Source organism: Natrix helvetica (genome assembly GCF_964273705.1).
Source record: "Natrix helvetica genome assembly, chromosome: 1".
NCBI lineage: Eukaryota > Metazoa > Chordata > Lepidosauria > Squamata > Natricidae > Natrix > Natrix helvetica.
Genome location: NC_138548.1, coordinates 285,332,661 through 285,357,227, shown reverse-complemented (window position 1 = coordinate 285,357,227; position 24,567 = coordinate 285,332,661). Strand labels below are relative to the sequence as shown.

General features: G+C 41.7%; 1 protein-coding gene across 1 annotated transcript in view; it reads right to left on the bottom strand.

The window, feature by feature from the left end:
- Positions 1 to 20,582, bottom strand: part of NDST1 (N-deacetylase and N-sulfotransferase 1) — a 116,437-nt gene extending 95,855 nt beyond the window's left edge. The window contains exon 1 of the mRNA XM_081942643.1: positions 20,203 to 20,582. The gene's annotated coding sequence lies outside the window, so the exon portion shown is untranslated. The remainder of the gene's footprint in view (positions 1 to 20,202) is intronic.
- Positions 20,583 to 24,567: the final 3,985 nt, after the last annotated feature.

Here is a 24,567-nt window from a genome sequence, read left to right as displayed (position 1 = left end):
AAAAGTAGAAAAAGATCAGATTATTTAAAAACATTTTGAACTTAATAAATCCTGATCTTCTATTTATTAATTTTGGTTCTTATAGAAGTGCTAAAGGAGAAACTGTAAGCTCAGCCACAATTTATTTGATCTGATTTTGGTTTAGGATATTGTGGCAACCTAGTCACTGTGATTTGTAAACCATTACTTACAGTTTAGGATATGATGAGTCCAGCCAACTGTAGTTTATTCAAACCATGACTGACTTATCATGGACTAATATAAAATGTGCACCCACCAGGGATTCTTAATAACTCCTCTCATTATTTCCAACTAAAGCCATTCAACTGATTTCAAGAAGGGTTTCAACACTGACACAATTTTTATGTAGATCCACCATTATAGCAGGATGGAATTGCAGCCAGTGATGTCAAGCTGAAAAGAAGCTGCCTCAGGAATAGTATCTTCAGAATGGACGTGGCTCACGAGATCCCACAATAAATTGTCAACAACATGAATGTACACAATTCATATTGCTTCCAACAACAATGTCCATGGTTTCTAGAATAAAGTAAATTCCTAGTTTTTTTAATGTTATATTAGTGCCTTCCACATAGTGAAAAAAGACATCCCAATAAAATTAAAGAGATCATCATAACTAGCAGGCAAAAGGTTTAATATTAATCTAATCAATATACACAGATGGTATACATTAGGAAGTTGCACATTAATAGAGTGTCGGTAACTGACACTACAAGTAAATCATACTTAAGTATATTTCTACCACCTGAGTTACAAAATTCAGTGTTGTAGTTGATGGCTATCCAATCACAGCAACATTCATTTTAAGCCAAGAAATCAGTGGGAAAAGATGAAGGACAAACAAATAGGGCTCTAGCCAGGAAATGGGCTGAGCCAAAGAGATATAGATACACATGAAGGACAGTTGGGCTGGGATTGCAGAAACATGCCAACATAAATGCTTATCTGAATGTGGAAGGAAGTACAGCAAATGCAGCAAGGGTGCAAAACAGACAGGCGGAAATTAGCTGACATCTAACAGATAAGAAGTACAAAAACTACAAGACAGAGAATAAAGCAAAGATACGAACTAGGAACTGGTCAACAAGTCCTAGGTAACAAACCGGTCAATACAGTCATTAAATCACTTCCTGCTAAACCTTAATATAGCTTCAGGATGATCTGTGGGGAAACATGTTGTGTCAGCCAATTACACTAAAAGCAGAATGACCTACTAGCATCAACATTACCGATCCAGTTACATGGACAGCTCCCTGTAGCACAGTAGTCAAAACACACTCTTACATTCAAGGCTAAAATCAGGAATCCACCAAGGATTACACACACCAAATTAAGGTTGGCAAAGGTAAAACCACTGCCAATTTCTAATGAAGTGCTTGGCATCTGGTAGATGCTGGATTCTTGGAGAATGAAGTCTAAGCTGGTTATCCTAAGGAACCAGCATCATCTTGTATAAGATAGTTCTCTAGCAATTCACGCCATTAGGTAGAAGGCAAGGGACTTGGCTTGCTGCTAGGCCTATTGAAATCAATAAATGACCTCTTAGATGCTGTCCAATAACTCAGGTAACTTTTACTGGGGGCAGGAATGGATCAGCACATTTCGGAAAATACTATTTTATTTTCTAATAATAGCAACAGAGCCCACATAGATGCCAGAGACATTCTTGGAAATAATGATGCTGGAGGATGGTGCTTTGTTTTGCAGCATGCCATTCTTTAAAAATCTAAAAATAAACTTTAAAGGAGTATTATCATATGTGTCGGACCTGACAGGCTATACAAGAAAGTGTCTAAGGACATTATTTTGTCTGTAGAATTTGGGTCTGTGACAAATTACAAAAAAAAAGAGAGAGAGAGAGAAAGAAAAGCTGGCAAACACATTAAAAGGGGGAAATATTTATCTATCCATAACTATTATAAAAATTCTTCCTTAAAAGTTGATGCTAGTGTATCTCCAGTTAGTAGACAGAGCTTCCCGTCAGCCTCCTGCTTAGAGAGGCCAAACAGCTGGAATAATCAGACTTTTCCTGTGATCTAGCATATCAACTTTATAATTTTAAGAGTACACTTTCAACATCATTTGTCACAGATTTGTTAAGCCTTAAATAGATTCCAAAAAGGTAACAGAACATTTGCAACGTATGTCATTGAATTATAACAGTTGGATTCCTGCAGCTGGTTACCTTCAGATGTATTTTGGTTTATAACTTTTTGAAGCCTCATGCTGACAGGAAACTCTGAGAATTAAAACACTCACTTAAGGGCCATTCTGGTTGCTTTATGACCATTCAAATTTAAAATGAACCTCCCAGAGCTGCTTACAACTTGCTTTTGATGACCAGACACACCCTTGACTAGTCATGTGATTATATTTTGGGTTCTTGCTCAAGAATTTATGGCTGTTTGCAGCATCATGCAGTCATGTGACTGCAATTTTCAGCATTTTTTAAAAACCAGTTTTAGGCATTCAATTCCAGTTGTCCATACAAAAACCTCCATTGGACTTGCTTAATAACCACAGTGTTTGCTTAACAAGGACTAAAAAAGGTCATACTATCAAGCATGGTCACATGGTGACCCATTTAACAACCGCTACAACTTTTAACCATAATACTGGACTCACTTATGGTCATAGATTGAGGCAACCTGTAATAATATCTAAAAGGCATCACTTTGGGAACACTGGAATATGGTAGTGGTAGTAGAAGCTGCAGTAGCAATACTAGTAATGCTTAAACATTGGCACATATACATCAGCCTGATTACAACTCTGTCGCATTTTCTTTGTTTAAATAAAGGGTGGGGGGGCTAAAATAGACCATAGGTTGCAAATGGACCTTAAAAATGGACCTTAAAATGGACCTTAGGTTGAAAACCCCTTTCCCCATACAAAATAGCTAATTGCATTAAACAACTGCTGTTAAGAGAGAACATTTTTACTATTTTTTATTTGGATAACTAAGATTCCAGACAGACTAACAAAGGATGAAGATACATTATTCAGAATCATAGTTCGGAATTGGGAAACCCACGGTGCCTATCAAGGACTGCAAATCCCATCAGTTCTAGCCAACATGTTTGACAGTGAAGAATGTCAGAAGGGGTGGCTTTAAGAACATCTGGAGGACCATATAAGCTACTATAGAGTTTGCAAAAGTATTGCTTATGGCAGGAGTCCCCAACTCCCGGTCCATGGACTGGCACCAGGCTGTAGCATGCCAGAAACCGGGCTGCGCAAACAAGCAAAGCCCCATCTGCAGGGTGCAGGCAGCATGTGAAACCATGGCCTCTCTTGTCCGTGGAAAAATCTCTCTCCATGAACTGGTCCCTGGTGCCAAAAAGTTTGGGGGCCACTGGCTTAGGGAATGTACCCTGGCTCTTTTACACAATAAAACAAATTTTAAAATCTGCATGAATTCAGGTTATTATTTCTGAAAGGACTTAAATCCAAGAACACCAGTTTAACTAGTTTTTCAGTTTGGCTGAGTTTAGTTTTTAGTCTTTTAGTTCCTGGAATCCTATTTCTTCCATTCCTTCAAATTATGTTTCGTAAACAATAGGAGGGGGGGGGGAACTATACTACCTGTCTATTAAGTATGGAATTATTAGCAACAGTGCCTATTATAATCATTCATCAGGTATGAACGATCAGATCCACACATTCGTTCAATTAAATATTTTATTGCTCAAGCCTACAGCATCGAAATTTTCTCAGAGTGGTGGTTTACTCCTGGGTCAGGCTAGATAAGGTTCAACAGTATTCAAGTGGGGAGGTGGTCAGACTTCACCCGCTTGTGACTATGTAGGGATTTCAGACTAATTCTCCATTTGATTCCTCCCCCTGGGCTGGCCAGTTTCTAACAACTGTCCATCCATCTTCTTACTGAACATCCTTTTCCTCTATTTCTTTCCACCTTCCCCAGCATTAGAACATTCTCCAGAGAACTAAGTCTTTGCATAATGTGTCCAACATAGGATAATTTGAGCCCAGTCATTCTTGCCTGAAGTGAGAATTCTGGGCTGATTTATTGGACAGCAAGACAAGAGATTTGCAAAACCTTTTTGTAGTCACTTAGCAGCTTTTTTTCAAGCCCAAATCAAAGTATTGCTTATACCCCAAAAGATCCATACATTGGGGCAAAGGAAGACATTTTTATTTGTTAGATTTGTACCCCCCCCCTTTCCTTTAGGGGTTTGTAGAGAGAGATAGACTGGAACTTCCACTGCCAAGGCTGGACTTAAATTCTTTGATGTGAGTTCAACTAGTCATTATCCCCACTGACTCTTTTGCTCATGGTTACGGAGATAAAGAGGCCCAACTCAAGATACCATCATCAAGAGATATGAGAGCCACAGAACAGAAGACTGGCCTTCTCAGTAGTAGGCCCTCGTTGTGACCTGTCCCAAAAGTGAGCCTGTTCTGACCTACGCTTCCTGATACAGTAAAAAGCACAAGCTTAGTCCCCAAAACTCTGTTTATTTCGAAGGCTGTGAAATATGTTCATTCATAGTCCATAATGAATCACAAATAGTTTGTAAAAGAGTCTGACAGAAGTCTGCCACAGTCCTTTGGGATAAGGCTGATAAGCACCCACCTTTATTTCCCTTGAAATGCTGCCAAAGACCTAATTGGCAATTAGCTTTAGTATTTAAACCGAGCAGAACTAACAAAGTTGCTTCCTGCAAAGGCTCACATGCCTTTGCTCCTCCTTTATGTCCTATGGGAGAGGCCAATCACCTCCAACCCTTACTCCCGAGTTGCCCCTTTTGACTTACCTGTTCCCGCCTTCTGGCAGTTCTGTGCATGCACGCAATGGGAACAGGCTCCCCCTGTTCCTCTGCCTCGCTGATGTCTGACTCTGGAGCTCCGGAGGTAGCATATAACTCCCAGGTGGCCCTGACCCCCCCCCTCTGCCTCCAACGCAGAGCCCTCGTCCAAGCCTTCCCCACACTCCAGGACTTGCCCATGTTCCTCCCCAACCTTCTCAATGTCCAACTCTGCTGCCAGCTCCCCAGGCCGCCGGTGGACCACAACACCTACCCCTTCAATTATAACATTTTGGATCAAGGAGGATTCAACAGATTTTTGATTCATACAGTAGAAAGAATCAAGGAACAGCTGCTGACTTTCTTTCATTTATGATTCATTACCAATTAATTTACATTAATGCAGTTTGAGATAAGAGTAGTTTTAGTGTTATGTTTATGTAGGGCACTATTATACATCCTATTCTATTATTTCTGTGCTATCCAATTATCTCCAAAATTCACCACAAATATTTGTATCATTAAAATGACTAGATTATAAGCAGTGCAATGAACTGATCCAAAGAAAATGCAAAAATCAAAAACAATTAGTGAAATGACATCATTAAACAATGTATTACAAAAAAGTACTATGAACAGTTTGTTAACTTTTACAAAGAATGCAAGAGGATGACTGGGATATCAGGGTATTCCCTGAATGTCTATGCTTCTACAGAATTACTAACAATTGCACTGTTATTCGCTATGCTGAATGAATTTCTTCTGAAGAATAAAAGAACACATATTTCCTTGTTTTTAATTCCTTTTCAAACAGCCTTTGCAATGCAGCTCAGAAGCCACAAACTGATTGTTACAGCTGCTGAATACTCCCTCTTTTTAAAAAGATAGAAAATCATGAATCATCTGGAATACAATAGTTTATTTTCCAAGCTGATGAAATACAGAAGCATCCTATTGTTTATTTTTTTATTTGTAACCAAGACTCTGCAAAGACTGTGAAGTTCATGGAAAATTTTTGAAGCAACCGGAACTACAAGCCAAATAATTGCATAACAGCCTTGGTCTGCAAATTCACAAATTTAATTTTTACGGTTTCTGAAGATTTTCTAGCAATATTTAGATTCATTTGTAAATTAAAAGCAATTATTGGCAGAAGCATATGTCAGGAATAAAATACTGACATAAAATCAATCACAAGCAATGCCGATCTAACTTCCAGAAAACCATGACCTGTTGGGTTATCATTTCAGTGATATTTCTGTCCTTCTTCCTTCCTTCCTCTTTGATGCTTTCATTCTTGCCCTTTCCTTTCTTTCTCCCTCCTTGTTCTTTCTTTCCTTCCTTCCCCTTCCCTTCATCCTTTATCTCTCTCCCTCCATTTTTTATTTATGAAATTGATATGTTGCCCATTTCACTATCAAGCTCTCCCTTCTCAGTAAACAGGTAAGGGCCCCCTCTCTGTTCCTTCTTTTCTTCTTCGGTCTTTTCTTCTTCCGTTCTTCTTCTCTCTCCCCTTCCCCAGCAGACAGATAAGTGGCTACTGCCCAGTAGGGGAGAGAGTGCATGAGTGGCCAATACAGGGCATGCTAACAGAGAGGAACTGGACCAATTCTCCGTTGACTCTCCAAAGACATTGGTAGTGGGACTGTGGCAAGCATCACAAGTGTCGGCAATTATCAATTCCTTTGGGATTTCCTCTTGTGGGAAGTTGTCAGCTGCTGAATATGAGAATCATGTGAACGCAGCTGACCGTGCACTGCAGCACTGAAGCAGCAAAAAATTTCCCCAAATTTCATTCCCCTGATAGTAATAGTTCTAACATATTCTGTAAGTTAGCCTATTTGAGGGACCTTTGTTGACAAACTTTTGCCTTATGATGCAGCATTTCACACAAATGAAGATTACGAAGCATCAAACGGACACCAGAGTTTTACTATTAAGTAGACACCGTCAATCAGTTCAGGTGAAATATCAAGACCATGATTTTTTACGAGAAGAAAACCAGGTGTGCAAAATTCATTTTTGAATGATGCTTGGGAGCAACTGCAATTTGCTATTTATCTAAATATAAGAAATTGAAGATTTGTACAAGCCAGAATTTTAAAAATAGGATATAAAGTATGGTCCACAGATGTCATAGTTTCCTACACATGAGGAAAGGGGGAGGGGTGTGTGGAACTAGTTTGTTTCAAACTCAAATATGAGCTTTAAATAGGCTGTCCTTGCACCAGAAGTTGGAAGCACAAGTCCTAAAATCAACACAAAACATCCAGTTGGCCATGAAATCTGAATCAGAAATATGACAAGCACTGTTGCTCAAAGACTTTCCAGCGATCTGAAGCTCAGATTTAGTATTTTTCCACAGAGCATTCATGACTACTAAATATATATATAAAACCTAACAGGATCTAATTTAGATCTATGCAAGTAATCCTTGCTTAGCTATCTGAATCAGTTATCACCAAAGCCAACAGAGTAATAACTAAACTAAACACTGCACTCGTGTACCTTATTACCTTATTCATTCTACTGCCCTCTCTCAAGTTAAGAAAACAGTTACCTACAATCAAAGATTGAAAGTAAACTATAGCTTACAATGGTCCAATGCCAATAACCAAATTTTAAAATGTTCTGGCTTATTAAATTCTGTTGAGCATGCATGTCTATGAAATCCAGTTATTTACAACTAGGTTTATTCCCATTACCAGCAGAAACAGTTAAACGAAGCACGAAAGGTCTGTCCACAGTTTGTAAGTCATTTATGTGTCATGGTGGCACAGTGGTTAGAATGCAATAATACTGCAGGCTAACTCTGCATTCCACTACCAGCAGTTTGATCCTAATGGCCTCGAGATTGACTCAGCCTTTCATCCTTCCAAGGTCAGTAAAACGAGGACCCAGATTGTTGGGGGCAATATGCTGACTCTGTAAACTGCTTAGTGAAGGTTGTAAAGCGCTATGACGCGGTATATAAATCTAAGTGCTATTGCTATTAGTCTCAATCAGAAGCCACAGACAGAAGTCCCAAATTATGCCCAAACATTTTACAACATGGAAATAAATATTCCAGGGTAGTTCCTTTGTTGTTTTTGCTTATTTAAGCAAGGGATAGAAGAAAAGAGAGAACGAGTTTATTTGCATGCATAATCTAAAGACTACGAAACAAGAAGCAGGGTTTTCAAGAATGTATTATCCCCATTCAGAGTAGATCACTCTCCTTCCTACCTTTTGTTGCCTCTTCTCTGCATATGAGCACATTCTTTCCTTTCTTCCTTTATTATTAAAAGGATTATATTCAAGCAATATGGCAGAAAGGAGGCTCTTTACATATCTTACTGTACAAAGTAATGACAGTCCTCCTCCCAAATTTAATCTTAAATATGACATGATAAAAGATTGTGGTGGACAAAGGAAAACAAAACAAAACAGGATACTACATTTTTGTTAATACATTCTTGTAAATATAATGGTTTAACAGTTTGAACATCTAAATATAAATATTTCAACCATAAAAATGTTTAAAGTACAAGAATGCCCAACTCTTTTTCTTTATATCTGAGTCAGGTGATTGGAAATGCTGAACAAGCATCTGAAATTCAAAAATGGACTGGATTAAATCAGTAATCTAGAAATTTTGACAGAAGTTTTGGAAATAAGTATTTTGCTCAAACTGTTAGTCTTTAGTCTGTGTGTATTTCCCCACAATTACAATGATTTTACGTTGTACTATGCTATTATTTTGTCATCCATAATGTGCTGACAAAACCAGGATGGATTACATATTAATTTAAAGAATTGTTCTCAAAAAATACGTTTAGCAAAACCAAGCAAACCATATTATGTCTCACTGTAATGTAAGAAGGTACTCTAAGTCCAATATTTTGCCATTGGAGACAGAAGGAATATATTTCACTATATGAGACCAGTACCATCTGCTATAGCCTTTTCTGAAAGAGATAATCTATCTTTAGCAATCCACAATTCAATAAATGCATCACCAACTATTCTAATATGCCATATTTGAGATTATTTGAAATCTATATAAAAACTACTTAGTTCAGAAAATGATTACTAGACACCAGATATTGAAAATGTACAACAATTGATTCTAAAGAAGAGTAATGAATAGAATTCAGTTTCAGATCTTCAAAATTTCTACTCCTTTTAGGAATAACAATACTTAAAGGAATGGCTGCTGCCAAAATACAGGTAGTCTTTGATTATGACACAATGACACCTAAAATTTATGTTGTTATGTGAGACAGATGTCAAGTGAATTTTGCTCCATTTTACAATTTTTTTCTTGCCACAATTGTTAACTGAATCACTGCAATTGTTAAGCTACAGTGGTATCACAGTTTCCATTACGGAAGTTATTGCTTAAGTATTTCTTTTGCCATATTAATATATATTAATCTTATTGATTGTATTATACAGTAAAATGCATAGGAGTCATCTGGCAGAAGGTAATATTCACATAAAAGTTAAGTCATTCTAAAGATGAAAATAAGATTATAGCAACCCAGAGACCTGTCACCTGTCAATTTTCCCTCCATTCATATTAAGACCCCTATTGCAAGATAAATACTCTTCTCTAGGTTCATTCAATAGAATACCTCTTTTTACACCCGTTCATTAGCTGATGTGCAGGCGGTCACACCAAATAAAAATTTAAAAAGCAAGTTTAGTCACCCAAGGAAATAGTATCTGGTGTTAATAATGGCCACAACGTATTATATGCAATAATCACAGGAATTGAAATTATTATATAGTCTCAAGCATCATACATCTATCTGTCTGTCTGTCTGTCAGTCAGTCAGTCTGTGTGTGTGTGTGTTGTATTTGTGCTGATAAATAAATAAAGGGAGGCTAGTATAGATCTATTTCAAGCTATTTAGCTCTCATCAGCTAGCCATACCCTTACTGAGATTCGAACCAGGGCTGTATTACATATTAGGCAGGAGTCTTAGCCACTAAGCCACAGGCTCTCCTCCTTATCAACTGAGCCAGGGAAATAGGTATGTATTAGTGTTACAACCCCTGATATGCCCAAATATGGGAGGGAACTCACTACTCCCCCTTTCTGTCCTTTGGCTCATGGCAACATTAAAAATATGGTTTTCTGCCTGGATGGTCTCCTGCAGTGAGCCAAAGGACAGAAAGGGGGAGTAGTGAGTTCCCTCCCATATTTGGGCATACCAGGGGTTGTAACACTAATACATATATAAAATCAGTCTTCTCTTAGGATATAGAAAGTTTTGATATCTAGATACTGGAGCCACAACTTTTCAATATCACTGTATTCAAATATTACCAACCCAATTAAATAATTGCAAGTTGTAATATAATAAAAGTGATTCACAGGTAATATTAATCCTACAGGTTTTAATTGGGACATACTCTAACGCTACAGTACACAATTAGATGGCAGCAGTTTAACTTTCATTCATATAAATGGAGGTTCTCCCACAACAAAACCTACTGTTTTATAGTAATTTTGTAGCACAGTGATATACATGGGTGTTCAGAAATCTCTTAAATTCAAGTTATTTTATTTCTTGATGAATATAGATTGTTAGGCTTAATTTTCCAATGTAAATTATTACCCAATCCATTCACATCAATCAACTATGACATTATTTCTACTTTATATTGAATAAATCAGGAGCTTTAATCAAATATTCAAATAAGCAGTCAGAAAGAATAATTTTTGGAAAAAGCTGTTGTCCGGGATGCTACAGTGCCAAAAAAAAATAAAAAATCCCTGCCCTGGACATGGGGTTAGACTAGAAGACCTTCAAAATCCCTTCCAGCCCTGTGATTCTATGTTTATGGGAGAAAGCAAAACTTCAAAATATAATAAAGCATGTAATTTTCTAATAATGCTCTAGATTATCAGGACTCTGCACATTTTTTTAATTTTTGAATAGGGACTCTGCTCTTAAAGAGCATACAGAAAAGCTGGGCCTACGAATCGATCACAGCCAAAGCAGTTCTATGTAGAACTTCCAAGGGCAGTACAGTATGTGTTGCACTCCAACTGCTTTCTCCAGACCAAGTTTGAAAATAGTACTTACTATGTATTAAATAAACAGATACTAAAACATATTCAATGGGGGTTTTTTTGTCAACTAAGGTAATATAATACAATACAATAGCAGAGTAGGAAGGGACCTTGAAGGTCTTCTAGTCCAACACCTTGCCTAGGCAGGAAACCCTATACCGTTTCAGACAGATGGCTATCCAACATCTTCTTAAAGACTTCCAGTGTTGGGGCATTCACAACTTCTGGAGGCAAGCTGTTCCATTGATTAATTGTTCTAACTGTCAAGAAGTTTCTCCTCAGTTCTAAGTTGCTTCTCTCCTTGATTAGTTTCCACCCATTGCTTCTTGTTCTACCCTCAGGTGCCCTGGAAAATAGTTGACTCCCTCTTCTTTGTGGCAACCCCTGAGATATTGGAACACTGCTATCATGTCTCCCCTAGTCCTTCTTTCTCTTAAGCTAAACATACCCAGTTCCTGCAACCGTTCTTCATATGTTTTAGTCTCCAGTCCCCTAATCATCTTTGTTGTTCTTCTCTGCACTCTTTCTAGAGTCTCCACATCTTTTTTACATCGTGGAAAACTGAATGCAGTATTCCAAGTGTGGCCTTACCAAAGCATTATAAAGCGGTATTAACAGGATAAGATCCCGAGGTCGGTTGGGAGACCGCGGCTGCTGGTTACGCCCGGTCGCTTGTACCAACCCCTGCAGTCTAGGTGGACAGGCGCTACAGAGCCAGGGCCTGCGGCTGATGCTTTGCAATGCAAGGTCTGTCACCAACAAGGCCCCCCTCATTAATGAGTTGATCTCAGAGCGGGAGCTAGACCTTGCAGGGATAACGGAGACCTGGTTGGGCCACGAGGGTGGTTTACCCCTCGTGGAAATGTGCCCACCGGGTTTTCGTGCATTCCATCAGCCTCGGGCCCTGGGTAAGGGTGGTGGGGTGGCGGTGGTTATGCGGGAATGTTTAGAGCCGAGGGAGTTCACTGTTCCTCAGATACCCGGGTGTGAGTCCCTTGGTGTGAGCTGGGGCCCAGGGAGGCAGTGGGGCTTGCTGATTGTATACTTGGCTCCTCGCTATGCATCAGCAGCCCTGCCCGAGCTCCTCGAGCTAATCTCAGCGACGGCAGTTGAGACTCCCAGACTTTTGGTCATGGGGGACTTCAACTTGCCGTCAACGGGAGCGGCTTCCGAGGTGGCTCGGGAGTTCATGGCTTCCATGACGGCCATGGACCTGACCCAATTAGTGCAGGGCCCCACTCACGAAGGGGGCCACACACTGGACCTCATTTTTGTATCTGAACAGTGGACGAGTGATCTGGGAATAGGGGATTTAGTTATCACGCCCCTGTCATGGTCAGACCACTCATCCCTCCGGCTGGACTTCCCTGGCGCTATCCCCCACCGCGAGGAGGCGGAACCAGACTCTATAAACTGGTACCGCCCCAGGCACCTGATGGAATCTGATAGATTCCTGACGGAGCTTGGGCCAATACCTGTAGCCTTGTCCCGCTCCCGTTCCGAGGACCTAGTGACTGCCTGGAATAAGGCGACGACTGGGGCCTTGGACCGGGTTGCGCCTTTGCGACCTCTCCTGCGGCATCGACCCACCCGGGCTCCTTGGTTCACTGAGGAGCTCAGGGTGATGAAGCGCCACAGGAGACGTCTAGAGAGCAGGTGGAGATCCTCGCGCTCCGAATCTGACCGAACACAGGTAAGAGCCTATTTGCGGACTTACCTTGTGGCAATAAGAGCGGCCAAACGTAGACATTGTGCTGCTCTTATTGCGTCCGCGGATAACCGCCCTGCCGCCCTGTTTAGGGTGACTCGCTCCCTTTTATCGCAGGGGGCGCGGGGGACACCCTTACAGGGTAGAGCAGAGGAGTTTGGGGAATATCTTCAGGACAAAATCGATCAGATCCGGAGCGGGTGGACCTCCGTCAGTGGACCAGACGAGCCGCCAACAGCGAGTCTTGAGAGACCATTCTGGGAGGAGTTTGACTCTGTTGCCCCCGAGGATTTGGACAGGTTGCGTGGACGGCTGCGACCCACCACTTGTTTAACGGACCCGTGCCCCTCCTGGCTGGTACTGGCAGCCTGGGAGGTGACACGAGGCTGGCTCCTGGGCCTGGTGAGCGCCTCACTGAGTGAGGGATACTTACCAACCGCCTTGAAAGAGGCGGTGGTGAGACCCTTGCTCAAGAGGCCTGCGCTCGACCCAATGGAGCTAGCTAACTATCGTCCAGTCTCCAACCTCCCCTTCTTGGCGAAGGTTGTCGAGAATGTGGTGGCGCAGCAGCTCCCGCGACACCTAGACGAATCCGACTATCTAGACCCACGCCAGTCCGGCTTCCAACCCGGGCACAGCACTGAGACAGCCTTGGTCGCGTTGGTGGATGATCTCTGGAGGGCCAGAGATAGGGGTTGTTCCTCTATCCTGGTCCTATTAGACCTCTCGGCGGCTTTTGATACCATCGACCATGGTATCCTATTGCGCCGGTTGGAGGGGATGGGAGTCGGAGGCACCGTTTTGCGGTGGTTCGGCTCCTACCTCTCCGACCGGAAGCAATGTGTGTTGACAGGGGGGCAGAGATCGTCCCTGAGGCCACTCACTTGTGGGGTGCCACAGGGGTCGGTCCTCTCGCCTCTCCTGTTCAACGCATATGTGAAGCCGCTGGGTGAGATCATCCGTGGTTTTGGGGTTGAGTACCATCTTTACGCTGATGATACTCAGCTGTATATTTCAACCCCAAACCACCCCAACGAGGCTGTCGAAGTGATGTCCTGGTGTTTGGAAGCCGTCGGGGTCTGGATGGGGGACAACAGACTCAAACTCAACCCCTCCAAGACCGAGTGGCTGTGGTTACCGGCACCTCGGTTCAGCCAGCTGACTCCATCGCTGGCCATAGGGGGCGAACAATTGTCCCCTGTGGAGCGGGCGCGCAATTTGGGCGTCCTCCTTGATGCCCGGCTGTCAATGGAGGACCATGTGGCAGCCGTGGCAAGGGGGGCGTTCCACCAGGTTCGCCTGGTGCGCCAATTGCGCCCCCTACTGGACCGGAGTGCCCTGCGCACGGTCACTCATGCGCTGGTGACGTCTCGCCTGGACTACTGCAATGCCCTCTACATGGGGCTTCCCTTGGGACGCATCCGGAGACTGCAGCTAGTTCAGAACGCAGCCGCGCGGGTTATTATGGGAAGTACACGTTACTCCCACGTAACACCTCTCCTGCGCGAGCTGCACTGGCTACCTGTGGCCTTTCGGGTGCGTTTCAAGGTATTGATCACCATCTTTAAAGCGCTCCATGGCAGAGGACCTAGTTACCTGCAGGATCGCATCCTACCACACACGTCCCTGCGACCTATCCGCTCACACAGAGAGGGGCTCCTCCTGGTGCCGTCTGCTAGGCAATGCCAGCGGGCGACACCTAGGAGCAGATCCTTCTCTGTGATGGGCCCAACCCTCTGGAATGACCTCCCCCCAGACATTCGAACTACCACCGACCTCCGTTCCTTCCGGCAAAAGTTAAAGACTCACCTGTTTCAATCAGCTGGCCTGGCACTTTCTTAGTTTTACCTCCCAGGGATTTATTTTATTTTAGGGTTTGGGGTTTTAATTGTGATGTTTTAAGATTAGAATTATTTATTTTTTAGTACAGCCTATCTCCCCCTCCAAATGTATCTTAAATGTAGTTTAAATGTATTTAATTATTATGACTGATTTTATAATATTGACTGTACACCGCCCCGAGTCCCTTTTAGGGAGAGGGGCGGTCTAAAAATCTAAGAAATAAATAAACTTCACGTGATCTTGATTCTATCCCTCTGTTGATGTAGCCTAGAGGTAGGTATTATAATGCCTTAAAATTACTCTACATATACAGTATTTTTATTTTGGTACATAAGATTAAAATTGGAAGCCTAGGCAAGAGACTTGGAATTCAGTTTTCAGTACTGAGTAACAACACCCCAGTTGGACTTGGAAACTAAGAAAAGATTGGCCCTGGTCAGTACTTAGATGGGTAGCTAGCAGAAATTCCAGATAGCTAGCCTGGAAAGGAAAAGACTATCCTGAAAGGTGGTAATGGCAATACTTCCATGCTGCGGTAAAAAAAACTGTACAGACATGTTCATCAAATCACCAGGAATCAATCTCAACTGGAAAGAGAATTTACATCCCCATGAAGCAATACACATTTTAGAGTTACCATTAACCAGATTTTAAATAATAATAGAATTCTGAAAGAGCAGGCAAACATACCCAATAAAAAGGGAACCGAAGAAACACCACCACCAGCTCATTATTGGCTAAATGCTACAGCTGTGCTGTAAATTCAGAAGCTAAAAGTGGCCTTCCAGCTGGGATTATAAAGTGCTTTGTTTAAGGCTCAAGCCAGAGCAATACAAAGACTTGCAGACACAGACAGCTAACACAATCCACATCTGCAATTTGCTGATTTTCTTTAATACTTTCTTTTAATTAATGCAATTTCTTTTCAAGTTCTTTCCCTCTCTCCTACCCAGCAACATGGGGCAACATTCTCATTCAAAGCTATTTTCATCTAGGTGTTACTGGAACCACTCTTTTCTTTTGTGGCAACTACCTGAAACAGGGGGACGGTGTCTCCGTGGCTTAAAAGACGCCAAAGGAGGTCTGTACTCCAGCGGTTCGAGTCCTTACCACTGCATGACAGAATGAGCAGCTGTCACTTTCCTCAGCTCCTGCCAACCTAGAAGTTTGAAAGCATGTAAATGCACGTAGATAAATAGGTACCACTTGGGTGAGAAATTAACACTGTTCTGAGTTTCACCATAGACTTTGCACTGTGGTGTGATGTCATATTGGCCAAATGGCGCCCAGAAACATCTTTGGACCGAGCTGGCTCAATGGCTTAATGAAATGGAGATAAGCACCACCTCTTAAAGTCTATTATGACTAGCAGAGTAAGCCTACAGGGACTCCTTTTACCTTTGCTACTGGAACGACATCCCTCCACCTGTTTGTTTTGTGGCAGCTATCTGAAAGCTCTGTTTAGATCAAAATTAGAGAACAGGGACCATTCTATTAGTCTAGTGATCTTCAATACTAAATTCAATTCTCATGTATACTTCAACCTTTTCTTGTCCATAAGTCCTATGAGAGCACCTTTTGAAAGAAGATGACTTGGAAAGCACAAAGGGATGAGGGCTTTACGCAGTCCAGGGATGTCTCTGAGGAGGAACAGTGCTTTTCATCCTGCGAACTATGTGGGAAAGGAGAAAGTAGTACTGTAGCTTTAGTGCAGTTATAGTACTAGATTTATGATGAATCCAGATCACCATGAGATGGCAGCAAAGAAACGTTTCTGTATTTCTTTGCTGCTCTCTAGGGGTCATGTGAACGTTTGCAGCTAATATCAGGTAGTAACAACAGATAGTCCTCGACTTACAACAGTTCATTTAGTGACCATTCAAAGTTACAATGGCATTGAAAAAAGTGACTTATGACCATTTTTCACAGTTACGACCTTTGCAGCAGCCCAATAATCATATGATCAAAATTCAAATGCTTGGCAACTGGTTCATATTTATGAAGCAGTGTCCCAGGATCATGTGATTCCCTTTTGCGACCTTCTGACAAGCAAAGTCCATGGGGAACCCAGATTCACTTAATAACCTACTTGCCAAGTTAACAACTTCAGTGATTCACTTAGGCGGCCTGCACTGGTTGCCGGTTGTTTTCCGGGTGCGATAGCCTCCCACCGTCCAGTACGATCCCACAGAGTTGGCCTCCTCAGGGTGCCGTCGGCCAGACAGTGTCAGCTGGCAACCCCCAGGGGGAGAGCCTTCTCTGTGGGAGCGCCTTCCCTCTGGAATGAGCTGCCCCCGGAGCTTCGCATAATCCCTGACCTCCGGTCCTTCGGACGCACCCTAAAAAGTTGGCTTTTCCAGCAAGCTAGCCTGGCCTGTTAATTTTATCTAATTTTTAAAATGTTATTGTTATATTAATTGGGTTTGTTTTTTGGATACTTATCTAATTTCCTTTTAATTTTTGTGATATGTGTTTTTTTAATGTTGTACGCCGCCCTGAGTCCTTTGGGAGAAGGGTGGTATATAAATCCAATAAATCCAATCTAAATCCAATCCAATTGTGGCAAGAAAGGACTCAAAATGAGGCAAAACAAATATCTCACTTAACAACAGAAATGTTGGGCTCCATTGTGGTCATAAGTAGAGAACTACCTGTATAGGGCTTCTGACAATTTCTGCTAATTATAAAGGATTTGGGGGCAGGGGGTGTTCCTTGAACAATTCCAAGCCAGTGTCTAGATTTACTGAAGGAAGACGTCTTACTGCACATCATCGTAACAAGTCTATTCATCACTGCCATCAATTTCAACCCACGTAAATACGCCAAATAATCTATATTTGCAAATCTAACATGCATCTTCCAACAGGACTTCCAGGGTGACATTTAGAAAATTTCCCTTTTATAAAAATGTTTAACTTGAACCATCTTAAGTAAAAAATGCAGGCAACTACTGCATGGCAGCAAAGAGTTAACATCTCATATATCTTGTTTGCTCTCATTTAGTAATGTAGATTTTTATAGCCAAGATACGGCAACCCTAGCTTTAGAGTTGTATTCAATCTGTAATCTTATGTGTAATATAAACCAGACCATTATTATTTGACTGCAGCCTTTACACAGATACATCCTTCCTAGGTACCACATTGTTCCTTTGTTTTATAAACAACTCTTTCCAGGAGGAAAGAGCCAAGCATTATTGTCAACCTGCTTCCTCAATCATGCATCTTTGAAATACCCAGAGTAATTTAAGAGGAGCAGCAAGACAGTGTGATTATTTGGCACAGCTCTTGCGCCAAAGCTCAAATGCCAGCACAGAAAGAAGGCAACAGATGCCATCTTTTGAAGAAATTCTTAGTTGTTCCTATGATGTTTGAAGAGAGGAGTAAAATGTATAACAGCTGTTGCTAATTTGTGATTCCTGGTATCTCCTCCCAAATCAACCCAAGCACACTGTTTTAAAGTTATAAATGTGCATTCAGTAATAAAGCAGTAACCCACAAAATATTGCACAATATAGTAATTTTACAAAATACACTTAGGAATTTTAATTTAAAATGTCTTACTAAATTAAATGCTTGGCCCCTTAAAAAGTCTGGCTCTCTGTTTCCTTATAACAACCTCACTGCTAGCTATTAACTTCCAGATTTTAATTATTCTTTCAAACAATGGGTTGAAAATCAGGCATTTTCATTCCAGCTGTTTGCCTTTTACTTAGTGGTCTCCAGCATTAATAAGAGCATCACTTTTATTTTTTATATATGTTTCATCATTATATTCTGCTTACACATTCTCCAATGTGCCTGGTTTGTGTAATTAATTCCACTTTTTATTAAGGCACTGCTACAACAATGATTTTACCAAGATTGGACATTCTGGACCAATACTCGGCACTTGATGTTTTGTGATTTGATTGTTATTGCAAACAGAGGGAGGATGATTTTGTATTTGGGATTTTACTTCTGCAAGCCACCCAAAGTCACCATGAGTAAATTGGGTGGCCATATACATTTTTTCTTAACAATTAAAAGTATTTTGTGCAAAAATATCCTTAATTGTCTTAATAAAGTTAGATACCCAGTGCTGTTCCACACTATCATTAGTGATGCTCCTGCATATCAGCATCCTGTTTGGCAACTGGCATGCTAGAAAATGCCATAGGATGTGCTCATCTTTTTTCCATAGCGTGCTATGGAAAACAGCAATATAACTGTCAGTCAGCTCAATCTTGTTTTGTCACAAACAGTATAGGAATTTTGTAATTGAGCTATTTGCTTGAAAGTAGAAGGAAATTAGTTTGACTGCCTTGTTTCCTCTTTCTTTTAACATCCCTATTAAACTATCATTGATCTAGAAGAGGAGAAAATTCCTGGCCACTTTTCCATCACCTGTGCACAGAGCCACTGTGCCATTTCTTCTCTAATCTTCAGAATTGGGGTGCAGCCTTTCCTGAACAAAATTGCAGCTTCAGGCATGAGCTTACCAAGGAAGAACAAAGCAAGACTCAGAAGCGCAAGACAGCATTAGAAAGAGCCCCCTTTGATATTCTATATAAATCATTCCAGGTTAAGCCGCCATCCAGGGGATGCAGAGATTCAGCTAATGAGTGTGAAAGCACTTTGAAGATGAAAAGCAATCTAAGCACCAAGTATTATTTCGAATTGGTATTTATGTGTGCTGGGTTTTCATATTTTTAAGCTGTGCCTTGGCAGCTAAGGACTCTTCTTGTCAGATCTGCTGGTAGAAATAAAACTGGTGAGGTTAAGAAGCAATAAGAAAATTTGGATTTGGTGGGATGACTCTGTGTGTGTGTGTGTGTGTGTTTCATCAAGATAATCTTTACCTAAGTGGTTTTCAAACAGGGAAAAACCAAGGTATCCAAATAAACATAAGTGTCTATGTTTGAACCACACAGAGAACTACATATCAACTACACTGGAGTCTAGCACATTATGCAAATCCACAATCACTGCTCAGCTTGTGGTCCAGGGTGTTGTGGAAGCCCCCCCCCAAAAAAAGGGGGGGGGGGAATAACTGGATTCATGAAACAAGTTATCTACAGTATTCCTAACTGCAGCATCTTTTTTTTAAAAAAAAAATTAAAATCAAAGGAAACCCAACCACAACAACAACAAAAGCCAATCAAGTTCTCCACCCTTCAAGAGCCACCAAGAATCGCAATTCTTCTGTGGGATGGCTCCTTTTGCTCAGCACCCCACATGGGACTTTGTGGGAGACAAAAGTTTTTTTTTTAAACAGTTCTCTGGAAGGGGGGAAGGGGAGGCAGGAGGAAAACCCCTTTCCAGGATTAAACGCCTCTTCCCACTCTTGCTCTTTCAACTACGGGATCCACCCCCCTTCTCCTCCCCAAAAGCTACAAGCGAAGGGGCAGACTAAAAAGGGGAGCGGGAGGCAACTCCTAAATCACAAGGAGAGGGGAAAGGAGGCTGTTCCTGCTGCTGCTGCTGCTCCAGCTCGAGGCCCTTCCTCTCCTCATTCTGGGGTTGCGCTGAAGCCTTGCCAGCTTCCCCCCTCCCACCTTTTGTCCACAGCCCCCCCATATCTCTCTCTCTCTCTCTCTCTGCCCTTTCCTTCGGTGCGGGGAGGGGTGAGGGTTTGAGATGTGGAGGCCTGGGTGCACCAACCTCCCCCACCCCAAGTCTCCAGCCCCTCTCCCAACCCTCGCGCTCGAGTTCCAGTGGGGCCTGCACGCGCTGCCGGCGTCCTCGCGCCCATTCATTAGCCGGCAAGAGCAGCAGCGGCTCTCGCTGCTGGCCGCCCATTCCCGCCAGCCCTCGTACCTGTTGTCTGCAAGGCTCCCGGCTGAGTGCAAAGCGTCGCACCTGAGGAACCCGGGCTCGGGGGTATATCAGCTGAAGGAAGGCTGGTTTGCCTCCGTCGGTTCCCGGGCTCTGCTCCGTTAAGGCAGCTGGGCTCGCAGGAAGGCTGCCGCGCTCGGCTCAATGCCTGCCGCACAAGCAGGAAACCCCAGTGGCAGCCCGAGAGGGGGCTGGTGCGGGATGCATTAGCGACGTCTGCTTAAAGGCCATAACAGGCTCTGCGGGGAGCACCGGAGAGGAACTGCCGCCGCGTTAACCCTTGCCGAGCCGGTTCCCAGCTTAGCTCAAATTGAAGTGACCGACCGATTGCCCGACCCGCCTGTTAGCTCCCTTCCTCGGCTCTCCTCGGATCCGATCCGCCCCTTTCCTCCCTCTTCCGAATCCCCACCCACTCGGGCCAAGGTTGTTGTAGCGTTCGCACGATGGGGTTTGATTTATCTTGCGGGGATGGCCGGGGCTGCGGTTCAGAAATCATGCCCTCGCCGGTCAGTTCTCTGTGGATCTGCTGGGCTAAGAGATTAGAAGTGTCGTAAACAGCAATCCCAAAAGCAAAGCCGCGACGCCACGATTTCTTAGCCGCCGCGGGAGAAAGAAAAAAGCCATCAAACACAGTAGGGCCTACTTCCGAGTAAACGAGCGTCAGAGGAGCCGGATGGTTTGGGTGGCCTTTACTAGCGGCTTGTAAAGGCACCTAGGTTCGCAAACTTCATTAAAGCGCCTGCAGTTCTCCAGCCGTACCGAAGTAGTAAAATCGGGTTATGTGCATTTAAATAGTCCTCCTCCAAAGGACTGACTGCTTTCTTGGGGATAGTGAGATAAACTTACAGATGCATTTGTACGTGAGACGTGAGAATGTGCAAAAGACCAAAGTAATGGTAGGTAAAGAACCTTGACTGATTTTTAAAAATAAAATAAACTGCCTGAAGAGGAGACCACTAGGAAATCCTAGAGCCATAAACTACAATGGGATGTGGGGGAAAAACATTGCCTAAAACAGGCATGGCCAAATTCCAGCCCAGGGGGCCAATTGCGGCCCATTTTCAAATTTTGAGTGGCCCCCAACTTCTTCTCCCCTGGCTCAGCCTGTCACTCATCCCCGCTGGGATTCACCGCACATTAATGTCAGGCTGAATGGCTGGCCCCACACATTTTCACCTCACCAAATCTGGCCCTCCTTGCAAAAAGTTTGGACACCCCTGGCCTAAGAGAAGGCAATATTATATTGCCGCCAAGGAAAGAAGATGAGCATGCCTATGCAGTCACCAAAAGTTGCTCAAAGGGGTTTCTCTCTAAATCAGTCATTCTCAGTCATGGCCATTTTTAAGATGCATGGACTTCAACTCCCAGAATTCAGTGAGTTGAAGCCCACACGTCTTCAAATTACCAATTTTGAGAAACATGGCTCTAAATTATTCCAGTTTGTTGGTCCCATAAATCAATTGAACACAATGCCTTGTATATCATACAGTTTTTAAAAAGCACTAAGAAGTTAGGATAGCTATGTAAGAGCAGAAGTATTGGGTCATTGATATCTATGTTTGTAATATACAGTGGATCCTATCAGTCTTATTAGAATTTCATTAGTTATACTTTCCTTTTGTATCTCTTTTTAACTTCTAAGTTTGTCTCTCAGCAGAATTGACTGATGCTACTGCGGGACAAGGAGACACCATTTTGTGTATCTCAGGAGTATCTATCTCATAGTCTTATTTGAGGTTGTGATTAAGGAGCTACTTTTCTTTCTCTGCACAAGGGGCAGATTAAATTGTAAACAAATATATCAAGGAGGTTGGAAAAATCAAACTGGGGCAAGGCCTTCCCACAGTCTAACAGTGGTGGTCTGAAAATCATTCAGTCATCCACAATCAGTGAAGAAACAGTCAATGAGCTGTTTGAGGGGGAAATGGAATTAATGGGTTTAATCATAAGTAACTGTCTGCTCTCACATAAGCAATATGCAATCAAGGTTTGATGTTGCTGAACACATTTTATTCTGAGGCTTATAAAATAAGTTGGATGGAATTTTGCTTCCAGGTAAGCATATTCAGGACTATAACCTCACAGCTAATCTATAAATGCATTGATTCAGAATATCTGTCACACATTTGCTCTTCATGTGAAAGTGGCATTTATAGTGATATACATGGCAGTTTGTATCTGTTCTTTGACCAGATTTGATTAGTGTCAACAGAACAGCATGCTGTGGAAGATGCACTGAGCAAATGGGCGTTACCTCTGGAAGAATTTAGAATTTGGCTGAAACCCTGATCACTCAAAATTTAACCGTACAATTTAGCAACATTGAGTGGCTTTATAATTAAGTAGCAACTCCACTTGATAATAAAAGTAATCTTTCCCCCAAAGTAGAAGCTGATGATAACAAGCTAGATTCTAGCTGCTAGAAGATACTGTAAGCAGATAAGAAGGAACTTGGCTGGGGGCTTCTGCATGGATTGTTTTTTGTTTATTTAATGTAGACAATTGGGGTTTGCTTAGCTTTACTTTCCTGACAACAGGCCCTTCCCCATTCTTTTTTCTTTGTGAGTCTTAAGAGTAACAGGACAGTTCAAGGAGGGTAGCAGTGACTGAGATTTAATGCTGCTGTTTGTCACGATATTTTTTTACTCAGTTGCTAAATAGGGAAGTCTCCACAAGATTAACTTTTTGGCATGGTGACTTATCCTCTGAATGCTTCACTAGTGTGAGTCATTGCCTCCTGAACAAATCCACATTTTAAAATTTTTCCAAGGTAGAATGAGACATTTTTAGATCTCCCCTAAAGTCACCCCAATGTGAAAGTGCGAATGCCAAGTGGGTTTCAAGTGATGATGCTGGGAGTCAGCTGAAAAACATTCTTTGCTAGTTTGAGTTCCTTTGATGTCCATTGGACAGGAAAGTGTCCAGCTTTCTTTGAGTATGGACTAAGCTACTTTTCAACAATATATGTAACCAATGACAATACACAGTGGCCTGTGTATTCTTACCAATATGTATTCAAGATGGACAGTGATTAATATTTAAATGTAGTTATATTATGAGGGTATAGGTATACACATATGTACAGTATGTATATAGCATGTCTATATGGGTGTTATGTATGTGTACACTTTTGAGAGCAGGCAACAGAATTTAATTTTCAATGTGTGCCAGTATGCCCACAGTAAAACAAAATGACAATAAATATTATAGTATTTTAATCAAATGATTATGGTTTGTTTGACAATTCTTTAGAAATCCTGGCTTAGTGCAATGTATGAACCTAGTCATATATAAAAGTCTGTTTTCCCAATCTGTTTTTCTCCTAATAACCCTTGTCATCCCCAGGAAGCATAGTACATGAAGTAAGTTCATCCTTATCTTGAATGTGTCAGTCAGTAAAATATTTAAGGAGCACAAAACTATATGTGGTTTGCTGCCTTATCTGAAGTTTGGGCTTTCTTAAAATAAGAGTTGTTGACTATGATTGTTTAGTTTTATTGTATAGATTACTCAACTAATCTGAAATTTTACTTTTGTAGTTAAATATATGTTTTGAAAATGCTAAGGTATTAAACTGTCACAGTCAACTTTACATTTGTTTTAATTCAGATGTTTTAAAAATGATGTTGGTTATCACACTATATTAATAAACAAGAAGTGATTTTCCCCTAGAAGTGCAATTTGTTTCAGAAAGCTTTGCCAGTATAATAACAAAAAGAAAAAAGAGAACCCATCTTAATTTCTATATTATACACAATGGAAGTAGAACAATCTAAGCATGCAATCCAAATACATGTATAGGTAATCCTTGACTTAAAACACCATTGGGACTAGAATTTCTGTTGCTAAGCAAGGTGGTTGTTAAATGACCTCCACTTGATTTTATGATCTTTTTTGCCACAGTTGTTAAGTAAATCACTGCAGTTCTTAAGTGAATCACAGTCATTAAGTGCATCCAGCCTCCCCCATTGACTTAGCTTGTTGGAAGCCAACTGGGAAATGACAATCACATGACCCCAGGATGCTGCAACTGTTAAATACATGCCAATTCCCAAGTGCCTTAATTTTGATCACATGATTGGGAATGCTGTGACAATAGTAAGTGCAAAGGCTGGTTGTGAGTAACTTTTTTTCAGTGATGTAACTCTGAATGGTCACTAAAAAGTGGTTGTGAATAGAGAACTACCTGTATGTGGTCTTGTGATCAAGAATGATCAAGTTATGACAACATTCTCAGCAATGACTACTATGAATAAATAATTTTCCTACTGTTCCACCACCAATCTGTTTGTTTTTATTCTAAAAAATGTAAGAAAGATGTAGTGACATATGATGATTCTGACCCTA